The sequence below is a fragment of the Sphaeramia orbicularis genome, chromosome 4 (assembly GCF_902148855.1).
Source record: "Sphaeramia orbicularis chromosome 4, fSphaOr1.1, whole genome shotgun sequence".
Taxonomy (NCBI): domain Eukaryota; kingdom Metazoa; phylum Chordata; class Actinopteri; order Kurtiformes; family Apogonidae; genus Sphaeramia; species Sphaeramia orbicularis.
In genome coordinates this window covers 40,421,646-40,436,981 of record NC_043960.1, presented here as the reverse complement: position 1 = coordinate 40,436,981, position 15,336 = coordinate 40,421,646, and the positions used below count along the sequence as shown (strand labels likewise).

General features: G+C 38.8%; 1 protein-coding gene across 1 annotated transcript in view; it reads left to right on the top strand.

Annotated features, from left to right (window-relative positions):
- The window catches only part of gatad2ab (GATA zinc finger domain containing 2Ab), a 30,189-nt gene that overhangs the window by 3,159 nt on the left and 11,694 nt on the right, over positions 1-15,336 (top strand).

The following is a 15,336-nucleotide window of genomic DNA, read 5'->3' as shown; positions in this document are numbered from 1 at the left end:
TTTCCCTTTAGGCTGACAATTTTGGGAACCTTGGGGGTCACAAAGTTCCTGTGAGATTGAAAACAATGTTGCCATCTATCACATGATTTGGAGAGGACATGGAAAAAGCTTACAGGAACTGGCGAGAGCAGGAATCATTAACAATAAGTAGTTTTGTAAACATGCTTTTCCACTGTGGAACAATGACTTGTATGAAAGGGCTGAGAATCACCTTTTGTGTAAGGTGTCAGAAAAACATTGTATCACCTAGAGATACTCCCTCACTTTAATAAACGGAACACAGCACATGAACTGGACGGGGCAGGAGTCATCACTATGGAACTGGAATCAGACAGGAATTACTTTTTCATTTGGTCATGAGATTGGGACGGGGCACTCCCATGTCACCCACTGATCCCTATTCAGCAACGTGTAATTTGTTTGTGGGCTGATAACTTGACAGACTGTTATTTTAAGTACAATTTTAGAAATTTAACAAATTGTGCACTGGTTGTTTTATTTAACTAAAACAACATGACATCAGGTCAAATGCCACAGGTTTCAGGCCACAGGCATAGTGTGGATACTCTTTAGTTATACATGTATTGCTTAACATTTACAGGTACATTTCTAAAGTTCTTTTATCAGTCGGCCTGTAACAATTGGTTCTCCTGTGTAGTCAGTGCTGACAAGGCAACTCTTGAACATCAGTGCAGCAAACAGGCAGGACGGCAACTTGGATACATACAGCATGTTTGTCCAAGAGGGGACAAACTGTCCTGCTTGTGTTCCTCCCCAAAGTTATTTTGTGTTAGTTATGTTTGTGCATGTGTGTAATCTAGGTGTGGGTAACATCAACACAGGCATCAAATATATTTGATTAATATAGGTTTGGCTTTTTAATTGAAGTAGAATTTAAAAAAAAAAAAAAAAAAATCACAATGTAAACCAAGATGAGTGCTTCCTCTGAAGCTGTTTCTTCCTCAGCATTTTTGAACTACAGCCTCTTAGCTTGTGGTTCAGGTTTTCAGAACCTTTTCTTCCCGTAATTACCAACCAGTGATACTTTATCTCATTTAAAATCATATTGATGCTTTAAAACTTCATGCACATTGGCACCCTTGCACATCCTGGCTTTTCTTTTTATCGTTGCTTGTTATTTTGAAGATTTCAGAACGATAACTTTTGTTTTTGCTCATGTTTCATCTCGAGTTCATTAAGACATGGAAAAAAAAGATTAGTATTGTGAACTGTCCACAACATGGAGGAAAAGTTTTAATTTTGTCCAAGTCTGTTATCAGTCATCAACACAACAGTTTATTTCTCTGTTTTTGGAAGTATTGGGTGTATTAGTCACCTACATTTACGGTAGTCTGGAGACACTTTTTATTTTACTGTCATAACTGTGAATAGTCAGGTGAATTTTACATTGTCAAGTAGTAAAAAGCAATGATTAAAATAATTTTCAAACAACAGTGTTGCTTTATATTGTAACGCCAAAGATTTTTTTAACTATCATAATAATGACTCTGTAATGAAATGGGTCTCCTTTGAGCCACTTGGACTGGATTACTTACAGTGGAGACCATATTCAGTGTCAGAAAAAATAAACATAATCCACTTCTCATTCATCTCATTCACAGCCCTAAGGAGGTAATGGCACTTGAACTGAAACGGATTTAGTCCTAATTTGGTGCAGCTATAAATGATCAGAGTTTATTGATGCTATGGAGTGGGTTAAAGCTGGAGTGGTTCACAAAATGTTGTTACATTTGGTACAGTCACCTCTGACATAAGTGGGTCACTGGTACACATAATTGAATCCACGTTGAATGTAGTTGTTAACATCAGTCATTGAAGTGTACAGAAGATGAGTTTGATAGTCTTAGTATAAACAATTGCTTTAAATAATATTTGCTTACATTTGGTTTTGCAGGGGCTGTAAAAAAAGGTGGAGAAATCCGCACAGGTGACATCTCTGTGTGTGTTTTACACTATACACTTCAACGCGACTATTATACACATTCCAAGCATCACATCATACATCATTTTGTGACAGAATTTTTGGACTTGACAGAAGTTGTTGTTGTGTAGCCTTTGGACTTGAGCCACGTGTGTAGAAAAACCTTCAGTGTCCAGTGGTGATATCACCACTGGGTGTGGTAACAGGTGCAACAGACCAAACGTAAGGCTACACCCAGTAGTGATGCTGGGTGTGGCCTTAGTTGTGTAGCATTATCATTTTTTTAAATAAATGTTGGTGTCTTTCATTACGTGTAGGCCAACAGTGTAGTCTTACACATGATGCTAAAAAGTGCCTGCAAACTTGTGCTGCTCAGGAGGAGAGAAACTGTGGTTGTGAGATGACTTTGATGGTCATCACAGTAACGTCATAAAACCAACACTTGTCTAGTGAGCGGATACACTAAGTGAATTCTCTCTGTCTTCGCATTTCTGCAAGTAGACTTGCATGAGAAAGGGTGACAAGAGAGAACAATTTGTTGCCAGATGTAATATAGTGCTTATGGTTGTAATTGTAAAAGATTTACATGAATTATTTGTTGTCATCGTTTCCTGTCACACTTGACATCTTGTGTTAAAGTCACATGTCCAGAAAGTTACATTCCTTTTGTTGAACTTTGGTTTATCCAGTCAGTTATATCAAAGCCCTTCCAGCCAAAGATACATCAATAAAGTTGCCTTTTTTGGATCTTGGAAAGCTTGTAAATATGTTCTTGGTTTGAATATAATTAATGTGGATGAGAGCTACTTTTCCCACATATTTCATGCCACATATTTCTTGTCATGCAAGTTTTTGTGTTTTTTTTTAAATGCCATCTAATATTATTTTGGCAACACAGGAATTTATATATAATATATCTAACCTGTATATGAGCAGAATGCACAAAGTTTCTGGAGGGCTTAAGGCCAAAAGAGCTTGGAGGTAGGGATTTACGTCTGGTGCTTAAAATCCAAAAAATGTTCTGAATAAAAAATTATTTCCACAACAAGGATTAACGTATTTTCACAGTGTTTACTTCATCTGTGGGCATTTTTGCTTCAATTGTATTTGTGTTATATGTTATAGTCTCCAAACTGTGCATCATACAAATGGACATTGGTAAAACAACCCACTGTTGAAGAGGATGAATGTAACCACCAGCAGGACACTAAATTAATGTAGAGAGGTGATTCATTTTAGAATCGTTTTGACAATTCAATAATAGTCATTTCAGCAGTAAAGACATTGGGAGATGCTCATCATAACTTTATTTCATAATATGCAATACAGTAAACAAGCTTATACAAACTCCTACATGTGCAGCATGTTCACTTTTGATTAACTATGACTGGACAAACAAATGTAACATTAATGCCTCAAATTACTCATAATGTTCTAAAACACTATAGTTACATCAGACTTAACGTCATTCAAACAGTTAATCAGCTATTGTCAGAATGCAGTTTTGTGGATAACGTATAACAGTCTACTGTTTAAAATAAATAAATAAATAAATAAATGAATAATTTTTTACTGTATTTTAAGTTGTTGAAGTACTTCTTCTCTTGTGTGTAGTTGAGAATTCTTTGCCGAGTGTTTCCATGTGTTTGACTTAAGTCCTGTGCAACACCTGAGACACTACACCTGAGTCTTATGTTTGAGGTAAAGGTAAAACCCCTACATGGCTATTGGAGTGGTTGTCGGTCTATCTAAGATCAGTGGAATTTTTTTTTTTCCAAGTCCTTCTGAATGAGTCAGTGTTTTTGGATGTCTGTGATCTTGATTAACCCCTGGTTAACTATGGAGAATCAACTCTGAAAGTTGTCATTGTTGACTTAAGACAGAAATGTGATGCAACTGACCTACTTTGTTAAGTTCGACAGCAGTGTGCACAGATGATGTGCTCAGCTTCTTGTTGTGTTGGGTAGTATACTGTATTTCTCTGCCCCCTTTAAGCTCTCTTTCTCTTTTACTCTGGTCACTTCCTGCTACCATCCATTTCTGAGAATTGAAATCTGATAGCAGCCTGCGTGTGTCCTGGCCCTCCAGTCTGTGGGTATGGGCTTCTGGTTTTTACAGGATTATGTAGTAACCATTTGGAAGCAATTTGGCCGAAATTGGAGCTTATCCCTGTCTAGAATTTTTTTTGAAACATTAAGCTGTTGCTTTTTATTATTGCCAGTAAACATTTGAGGTTTAAGATGTATCTAGTGATTTTTGTAATAAAAGCCATGAAAAGCTACCAGAGAAAGTTTACTTGAGGTATTAGGAAACATCCAGATTAGGAAGCTTTTTAAAAAAACCTGTGTTGATGGAGAAATGACTTTACTGTGAAAGGTCTGAATTGATTAGTCAAAATTCAGTTCATTCAGTCTTTTCAACTCTTCGAACATATTTTCTCTCTTCCTGAGAATGATCTGGACTTATGGTTTATTAGAGGATACCTCAGAAAGCATAATCATGTTGGTGTGTTTTCATAATATATTTTTTTATACACAAGTACAACCATATAGTGTATGCTTTAAATGGCTTTATGTTTATGCATTCTTGTTTGCTCATGTACAAAAGTCTGGTTTGCACTTCCTGAACTTGCTGCTGTTGTCGTTGTCACGTTGCTGAGGGAGAATCCAGGTGGAGACATGCGCACACATACATATGCTCTATTGCTCCGGCTCTCACTCACACACATACACACACACACACACACACACACACGAGCACACACACACACAGCCGGTCTGGCAGATTCAGGGTTAAAGGCTTCCATTTTGTTAGGTAACACCCTAATGGTCTGATCTGTCAGTGGCGTTAAAATGGCAGGGGCTTAACCCTTGGTGTTCGGGACACAAGCAGTAGGGGCACACTCACACACTCTGGGCTGGCAGAGCCTACAACAGAACAACTGAGAAGGGGGGGGGCAGCATGTCAGGGAGGGAGGAGTAGAGGAAAGGACGGCGAGTAAGCGAATGAGCAAGAGAAGACAAGGAAGAGTATTTTTACTTGGGTACAGTTAGATTATGCTTCAGCTCACCACATGCGCTCTGCACCCTTCTCCCTCCCCCAGCCATGGCACTACCTCAGCTGGGCCCCTGCCCCACTCATAGTACAGATTAGTAAAGGTAGTCTGGTCTTGTATTTCAATTTAGATCCCAGAGGAATATAACTATATTCCTTAATAGCCAGAAATGATTTCAGTTGAATTATTTGAGTAGGATATGATGGAAAAAAAGAGCTATGACTACTATTTCTGGTGGATAGTGTATAAGAATAGTGAATTTAAGATGATTATTGCTTGCTCATAGGCAACAATTGGCAGTTTGAGCGATTAATTCAATATTACAAGGGCCACGGCCCCTTAGCCACAAAAGAAAAACATTTGTCGCTCTGCTGTCTTTTATTGGGCAATAATAATCCATACCAGTATTGCCTTTATTGGATAGCGTAATTGTTGTTTCCTCTATCATTGAACCCTAAGGACACAGCTGAAAAGCCTCGGTTTTTTAAAATGGTTGTTAATGTGGTGGCTGGCTGAATCTAGTCCCAGTGGGGAGAGCATTACCACGCTGAAGATGAGAGGCTAGCGTACTACCTGAGGGGGCTGAGCCTCGGCCATTGATCTGCTCTCTATGTACTGCCCGACACAAAAGGAGAATGATTGAGAATAAACCCTGTAGTGTCAAATAGGGTCACAAGATTTCCATTTGCCCCTTGAACTACACAGAGGAATTAGAGTTTATGAAATGCAATGTATGAAACAAACAAGCATGGTATTAGAGAAATGCAGACTACAGTTTATTGATTAACACAAGCATGATTTAAGACACTGACAGAACAGGACAGAGTGATCTTATTGGTTTATTTTGAATTGGGCAATCAAGATCTGTCTGTCTGTGCCCCTTACTTCCTCATCCCTTGTGTTTTTCCAAGTTCTGTTCTGCCCCTAGGCCTTATTATTCTGAGGGAAACAAGAGGGACATGTACAACTCCTCCTCCATAGTCTCTTGAGAGTAGCAAGCACAGATCACTAATCACTGGCTGCCTTCTCTTCTCTTTTACACTCTAGCCTCATTTTCATAGTCGCAGTCGGTGAAGCTTTTGTATGTCAAGGGATCTACCTATATGACATCGGATAATTTGTATACGGTTTACTGATTAATACTCTACCTGCAAATTCAAAAGAAGTTGTTGATAAATTGTTCTTATATTGTCCATCTGTAAATCTGATTTCAAAATTATTCTGCATTTTTTAAGTCCTGTAACTTGAACTCAGTCTTAAGAGTCCATGGGCTATGTGTCTTGTGTAAATCAAAGAGATGTAATGTGACTAGGGTAGCAGGTATCTAGTCTGAAATGGATACTGGAGTGGGTTCTGGTCAGGGTTAAGGGACAGTAAAAAGGCAAAAACACAACAGATCCTCAAAGAGCAGTAGTCTACTCAGGGTTGCTGAGTCCAAGGCTGTGGAGGTATGGCACAGCACTTCCCTCTATGTATTTCCCGACGGACTTGCTGATGGACAAGTCTGACTTGTTTGTGAGATTGTTATGTCAGTTTCAGGCGGGTTTGTATGCTGGACGGATGGAGCTGGGGGAGCCTTGAAACTGTGGATATCGAGCACTACCGACTGATTCAGGATCTTCATTTGGTTGACTGCATGGCCATAAAACATAAATATATATCTTTCCCTGAAACTGGGTTTATTTTGGTATCTGGCACTTTGCCAGCTTTTTAGACCCAAAGATAAAAGAGAAATTTAGACATATTTCCCCCCAGGATGTACCTAATGATGAACGCAGATAAATGCAAAAATTATACTCTTGCTCTGAGCCATCCCAAAATTAATGAATTTTTTAATAAAAATATTGGGGCCAAAAATAGGACCAAAATTGGAGCAGGAAAAGCTACCTAGGTGTCAGTGCATTTTATCTTGAAAGTATCGCTTGAAATAGTCTTATATACCGCTATAAATATCGACACTGTGTTAAATTTGATGATCCTAGTCCTTTTTCTAATCCAGACATGCAGGTTTCTCATGAATCGGCAGTCTCATTTGAAGGAGGTTTTGCGCGTTCTTCTTACCTGGGTGACTTCGAGGTAATCATTGCATGAAGAATCATTCGCACAGTGTTGGAATACTGACTAGTCATAATTTCAGCGGAAAACTCTGATATCTCTGAGGTGTCTGTGGATTTGCCTTGTGTAATAGTGTGGATATTGGGGGAAAAACACTTGAAAGAAAAAGATAGGGGAGTTAAGTGTAGAAACCTGGTGTCTGTGTTACATGGGGATTTTTGTATGTGTGCGTCAAATAAAAAGGTGTTATATCTGAAAAATAGTTTCTCTTATCTCAGTAAATATTTATTTTTAAATAAACCCAAAGTGCTTCCAAACTTGCTACATCTTGTTTGAATTTTTGACCCTGTCAGTTTCATAGAAGCACCCATATGTGTGTTGTCCTGTTATTAGGGCTGGGTAATAAACCGATTTAATCGATTTTAGATCGATGTCATTTTAATTTTGTGTAATCGATTCATAGTGGATGAGATCGATTTTTCAGAGCGGGACCGGGAGTACGCAGAAGCACAGGCGGGTCCGTCTTGTGAACGCCTGGGGAAGACGGGGTCTTGGTCTCGCTCGCGACGGCTCTGTCATGGAAAAGATACGGAGGAAGGGTGGGGAAAACCCCTCCGCTGGAGGTACCCCCGGCCTCAAACGCAGTGTGAAGGAACTGGCCACCCGGAGGTTCTCTGAGGCAAGTCGCAGAAGCTGGTTGTTCTTGGAATATTAACTTGAATCCATACTATCACCTATGGCTGAGTATGGAGTTAGAGGAATAGTAAAGTGACAATGTCCGACCGCTACACTCCCCCCCGCCGCTCCCTGACCAACAATCACTGAACTTACACACACCCCCGCTCCGACCAACAATCACACAGCCCCCCCCGTGAGTAGAAGCTGCCAGCCATAAAACAGAATAAAGATGACAAAGAAGTCTGTTCTGAGCCACTGTAGAAACATGGGAATGTTTCCGTCCCGTTAATTTTTTAAGAGCAGATTCAGCTACTTACTGCTGAAATGTCATATTTGTTTTCTTTCTGATATCAATATTGATACCAGTATTGATGTGTTGCATGACTGCGGTAGTCAAATAATCAAGTTACAACTCAAAATTGTACTTTGATATCACTAAATTAATCTTAATCAATCAATTAATACTGAATCGAATCGATGTTGGATTGAATCGAATCGTGATTAATTGATTCAGAACCTTATGAATCGAAATCGACTCAATTATGGAAATTAGCCATGATACCCAGCCCTACCTGTTATAAATCAAATGGGTTAATGCACGTCAAGGCCAATGATCTGTAAACCCAAAGGATCCGGGTGGTTTGCTTGGCTTTAGACGGCAGGAGACACTTGGAGACAAATTGTGCCCATGATAGAGCTGGGCAATAAAGTTGAAAAATTAAATCACCCCCCCAGTGTTTTCAATGACACCCTCCCAACATGAACTGGAGATAAAGTATTGCTCAAAAGTAATTGTCAGAGCTCCATATATGTACTTCAGTATGAATCACAAGGTTTTTCCTGTGTGGTGTGGGCTGTCTCCATCAAATTTTTACTTAGAAAAAACTTGAATGTGTGTTTTCATGTACGGCACTATGTTATGACAAGCTCCTTTTCAGCTCACTATATTTCTTCTTACATCAAGTGCAGTACTGATGGAGTCACAGAGTAGAGCTGTTTTGGATTTGCCACAGTGTGCCAGAAAAGTTTCTTCTCTGTTACAAACTCCTTATAAACTCACAAGAGCAGCTAGAGTTAAATGCTTCATGATTAATCAGCTTTTTGCAAACGTAACTGAGCTATAAATTATCACATGGAAGCAGGCTATGTTTTATTAGAATTGTCTTCAATTAAATGTTCCTGTTCAGTAAAATATTTGTATACAGTGTAGACTTTGTCTTTTAGGTATCCCCATAAAAAAAAGTCTAGCAGTGTGATTTTTGGTGAACGCGGAGGGTATTCAACGAAACCCCTCCATCCAATCCACCTGTTTGGCAAGTTCACAAGACCTCACACCACTAGACTTTTTTTTTATGAGGATACCTAAAAGACAAAGTCTACGCTATGAAACCTGCAACAGTTGCTGAATTGAGAGCAGCCACTGAACGTGAATGCACACAGATACCCAGGGAATTGTTTCGTGATGTGTGCGATTCCATTGCTTGGTGATGTCAGCAATGCCTGGACCAGAACGGACGTCAGTTTGAGAACAGGTGGTGACAAAACAATAAAATGATGTTTGTAAATTCTATTACATTTTGAAAATTAAATGAATTTTAATAAACACCTACTTTACAATTATTTAAAGTGTGTATACATTTTTTGGGACACGCTGTATATTCGTGCGAGCCTGTTGAACAGAAAAAGGAATGGATTGAACATTACCTGAAGCCTGTGTCTCTGGTCCCTCTGATCCAGTATCTTCTGTTCAACTGGGCCTATGTAGAGTGTCTAGGCAAAAGAGATGCACAAACTGCAGCCTGTGTTTAATTTGGCTAATGTTCACATCTCTTGCTCCAGATGTTGCGCCTCCCCTTATCTTTTTTGTGTTAGAAACAGATCCGTTTGTGTAGAAGTCAGAAAGTTCATCATTGTTGTCATTTGGTGTTACACAAATGAGCAGGTGATAACATTTTTCTCAGAGCGAAACTTCGAAATATAATCGAATAACGAATTTTTAAATGAAATTAAGCACTATTGTTAGGCAGTGACCCGTAAAACATATTTACAGGGAGTATATTACAAGAAACAAACAGATTGCATTTTCATTTTTCCATTTTGCTCACCCAACCACAGCCCATCACACTGTGTTTTCATTCCTTTCATACCTGCTTGTGTCTACAGGGGTTGGACAAAATAATGGAAACACCTTAAAAAATCAACAAAATATAATTTAATATGCTGTAGGTCCGCCTTTTGCGGCAATTACAGCCTCAATTCTCCGAGGTATTGATTCATACAACTTGTGAATTGTTTCCAAAGGAATTTTAAGCCATTCTTCAGTTAGAATACCCTCCAACTCTTTTAGAGACGATGGCGGTGGAAATCGACGTCTTACTTGAATCTCTAAAACTGACCATAATAATAAAGTTGAGGTCTGGGGACTGTGCCGGCCATACGAGATGCTCAACTTCATTAGAATGTTCCTCATGCCATTCTTTAACAATTCTAGCTGTATGGATTGGGGCATTATCATCTTGAGGTGAAGGTGTTTCCATTATTTTGTCCAACCCCTGTATGTCATTGTCTTAGTTGGTGTGACTGTGAACACTGTCATAGGTTATGGCTGTGGGAAGTATTTATTCAGTGTTTTTTCTGTGGAAGAATCAGTAAACATCCTTTTCCGTTAGTCTTTGCTATATATATTTTACTCATTGTCACAAAAACACATGCATACATGACAATGGTGTATTCGCTTTGTTATGACTGTTAATTATCAGTATAGCAATATATTATATTACTGCTTCTTGTAATAAGTTATCGATACAACTCTCCTAAATGTATAGTTTTTTAATTACAACCATTTGTATTCAAGAGGCGCTATGCTACGTTGTTTCCTCTCAGTTGTCTTGTGGAACTGACACCACAATACAAATGGTAAATAAAAATAAAAGTAAATAATTACAATTTCTGCTTTTCAATAGTGATCATTTTCTTTGATAGTGACATAGATTGGGATTGCAGTGGTAAACCAGTTTCACAGTAAATCATGTTTTGAAAATGCAGTTATCATACATGTGAATTTGTTTTGTTATTATACTGGAAGGTAAAATGTCTAATGGAGAATGTGATCTATGTATGAGTCTCCTTTCCTCCATGACTGGCTGTCAGATTTAACAGTGCACACAGATGCAGTGGGCAAAAATGGCTCAGAGAAACAACAATCGACATCCCTGATAAAGAAATTACAGTGTGCTCCTCCATGCAGATCAAAGTATGTGTCAATCATGAAGTACACTGTGGAAATAGAATGGGATATTTGTGCACATCTGTTCTTTGGCCTCTGATTCACAAATGAACAGAAACTAACCCCAATCTGACCCCATTAAGGAGGAGAAACTGTTTATTCGCTCAGCAGCTGATACATGAGTGCATTTAAAAATCAGTGGGATCAGGTCTTGTTGTACAGTGGCAGAAAATTTTGAATGCTCCTTTAAAACATTTTTGAAAGGTATTCAACAATACAAGACAGTAGGGCTGGATCATCTCAGTCTTAGATTTTGATTAATTTTCATTTGTCATGTCTGCTCTTAGGAGGAACTATATAGATCATGTCGGTTAAAAATAAGTGCTGTCAAAGTTGTCATATTCTGCTGATATTATGCTGTTTTTCAGAGAGTGCTACACATGCATATTGTGCTAACTTCCTGGTTTGTTGGATTAATGTCATCAACATACATCTGTAAATTTGTGAGTTTACCACCCTGTTTATAGCGGCTGTTTGAGCTTAAGTGTTAAAGTTTGGGTAACATGTTGGTAGCCCACCACAATATAGGAATTTAATGGAAATGTTGCAGTTATATATACAGGAAAATATCTGTAGTGTTATCTTCTTCTAAGTGTCCACAAACCAGAGAAAATCAGCAGTTAGTCAGCTGACAGTAAAGTAGTGCTTTAAATTAGGGTCAGGTCAAGCGGTGACACGGTTACATGTTTCATGTTCAATAGGCTCTAACTTTGTACATATATAACCTATATCAATACGTGTTACATGTTTCAGTAGGTATTTGTAATTACTTAAACATAGTTAGGAAGACGATTGCATAAAATACAATTTTAAATTATAAAATATTTTAATATGTGGTTTCATCAAAATGTTACTGATTTTGACAAGGTTTTCACCAAAGTGCTTAACATGTGGTTCCCACCGGAAATAATTTGCTATGATGTGTTAAATAACGTATTAAGCTACACTGATGTCAAAAATGGGCATAGTGACACGGTTTCAATTCTTGATCCTATTATGATGTAAGGACCAATGTGGCTAGAAAGCAAGTCAAATAATTTTAATACAAGCATTTATTATACATCACAGTAAAAAGCTAGCAAATGAGTGCATGCAGAATAGATACTTCTGTTTTGCTCGTAGATGTACGTGTTCCCTTGACTTGACCTGTTAATGAATGAGTAGTAGTTATAAACAGGTCTGGGTAAAAAAAATTGATTTTGGATTGATTTCATTTTAATTTTGTATTATCGAGTAATAGTGGATGAGATCGATTTTTCAGAGTGGGACGGTGAGTACCTGGCCCGGGTACTGTCGAGGCGTGGTTCCGTGGCTCCGTCTCACGGGGCCCCAGGGGAGGTCCCCTTTGCGGGAGGTCCTCCTGGCCTCAAACTCGAACCCGCAGTGCAGAGGGACTGGCTGCCTGAACCGTCTGGTGGGCAGAGACTCTCCGAGGTGAGTCACAGAAGCCGGTTGTTCTAGGAATATTAATTTGGATCCACACTCAGCCATAGGTGATCGTAATGTGCCTTAATGCTTGAAGCCACCAGCCATAAAACAGAATGAAGATGACAAAGAAGTCCGCATTTATTTCCTTTCTAATGTCAGTATTGATACCAGTATTGATATGTTGCATAGCTGCGGTAGTCAAATAATGAGATTACACCTCAAAATTGTACTTTGGTATCACTAAATGAATCTGTATCAATCAATTAATACTGAATCGAATTGATATCAGATCGGGTCAGATCAAATCATAATCGATTCAGAACCTTAGGAATCGAATCGATTAAGGAAATTGGCCTTGATACCTAGCCCTAGTTATGAATAGTCAGTTTTATGTAGCCATTTACAAAGAATGTGGATGCTTCACCACCACAAGTGCATTAGTCACATGTTAGGTATATGCTGTTCTTTTTTATCACGTTTCCAAGTCTGTTAATTTTTTTTTTTTTTATGTCAACAAGGCTGTAAGATTTCACATTTTGGCTATAATAAAGTGTTGGTCCAGTCAGAAAAGAAAACCCTACTATTATTCACCCAAAAGAAAATAACTGATTAAAAGGGTCTTTTTTTCCACCAACCTGACATTTTATGTGTGCGCTTACTGTTGCAGGGGTTGTGATTGTGCCCTTATGCAGCAAGGACTTTCAAAATGTGTCATAAGGTTACAGAAGAAAAGGTCAATTGTCCTACACTAGTCATTGTTATGAATTAATAAAGAATAATTGTTTAAATAACGTGTCCTATCAAATGTTATAAATATGTTTGCAACCCTAACACATTAGTGTAGGTGATTGTCTTGGATCAAGAATCTCAATCCCTGTTTTGTGATTCCATTGTTATTGTGGGTATATATGGTGACTGTGTTGCATCTGGGAGTCCTACCTTTTGTAGTAGCCATACATCTTTATTAACATCACCTTACCAACACAACCATTTGGGTTTTGCAATAACGTCACACTACATTGTCTGAAAGACTAACAGTCATTTTGTACTTTATACTCTCACACCTACTCAAATCAAAGTGATGTACACCCATTTCTTCACCCATACAGTGTAGACTATGAAATGGGTTTATGGGCTTGCACACACGAAGAGCGAGTGCACTCCTACACACCCACACACAAGCTGTCATCTTTAGATAGATGGCCTTTGTGTCCAGGGATGGTACAGCAGGGCACATCTGCCCTTGTTATGTACCACAGCATGGTGCGTTTTTCGGCTTAACACACTCGCACACACATGCAAACTAGGATGCCCGTTTTAATTTTACTAAAAATACGCCTTGGCTGAATTACCAAATACGAACTTGGATCATATAAAACTTTGCTGGTGAAATTCCTGAAAAGCCATTTTCCTCTTTATGTTGCGGTTGTTAGAAAGCTTTGTTTTTCAAACTAACACAGTGGGAAGTTTTTGTATACATTAGATTTCTGTATAAATTATAGTGCAAGTATAGGTTTCCAAGCTTTAAAGGAAGTGTAAAACGGTCTTAATTTTCTTTGAAGTATCAAATATAGTGATTGGGCGTTGAACAGGCTGTTGACTGTTGGTTGCCACAGAAGTTAGTCATTTGTCCTCCCACTGTTGCGCTGTGCACGTGTTTTGGAATGTCCGAAGACTACACTATTTTCTCCTCCTCTGTTTTCCCCCACTCCCTGTGTGGGACGTGTCTGTGGCCTCCCCGTCTCTCTTCCCCTCTTCTGCCACTATGTCTCTCCAGGGGTTAAACCTGCACCGTCTCTCAATCGCAGACCAGTCTGAACCGGTTTTCAGGGAAGAGCTTTTTGTCTCTTATGGAATCTTGGGATAGGATCATGTGGAGCTGCGATGATGTCACATTGAACTGCTGAGACCTTGACTCGTCTTGCTGAATCAGACACACAAGATCACGTTAGCGAGCTTGGTATCATCGACAATCGCACCGTAATCCTTATACAGTTTTAATGCAACGTCCATGTTTTTACTGTATGTTTGTCCTGTATTTTCAAGTCTTTTAATATAGAGAAGCCACAAATGTGTGTTTCACAGTGGGAACATGGCCTACATTAGGGTGCTAATGTGAATGTTGCACAGTGTAGGTGCTATTTTTCTGCTGCGTAATAGGTTTTTCCAGAAAGCTATGTGGGTCTCTTCATCCTCTGCTGTTACTGTACTGAGTGGAATTTGGGTCAGCATCTGGGGCACTGGCAGTAGGACATGAGACTCTCGTACACCTCAGGGTACACAGCAGGAACACTGTCACTTTTCGCCAACAGGGCTGCAAAACAAAGTGTCATAATAGTCAAACTTTACGACAATTTTCCATAAAAGCATGAAGTTTAAAATATGCATTCAGTCATCAAGTTTTGTATCATCTAATGTTGATAACATTGTTTTAGAATAAATCTGGCTCAGCTGTGGTCCTGTTAAACTGTCTATTTGGGTTCCCTGGTGGTTCACCTGGTAGGACTCGTACCACATACCACAGCGGTCCTGGTTCTAATCCAGCCTCGGCCCTGTGCCCTTCGTCATCCCCTCTGTCTCTCCTACCTTTCCTGTCTTCACTGCATTTATTAATGGAGTATGAAAAACCAAAAAATACCTGTTGAAACGAAATCTCCATAGTTACTGGTTTCTGTACTTCCTGCAATAGATGGTCCCTGTGGCAGACAAGTTACAGACTTGATGAAGTTTGGATTGAACAGAATGTCTTTGTCATTCCTCAAATATAAGATAAAATTTATACATTTCCTTTCTCAAAACTTAAATGAAACAGTAAATATGGTGAAAAAAGGTGAATAAATGATAATGAACACTGCGCACTGTCAAACAAGATTTTATTTATCATAAAAATGT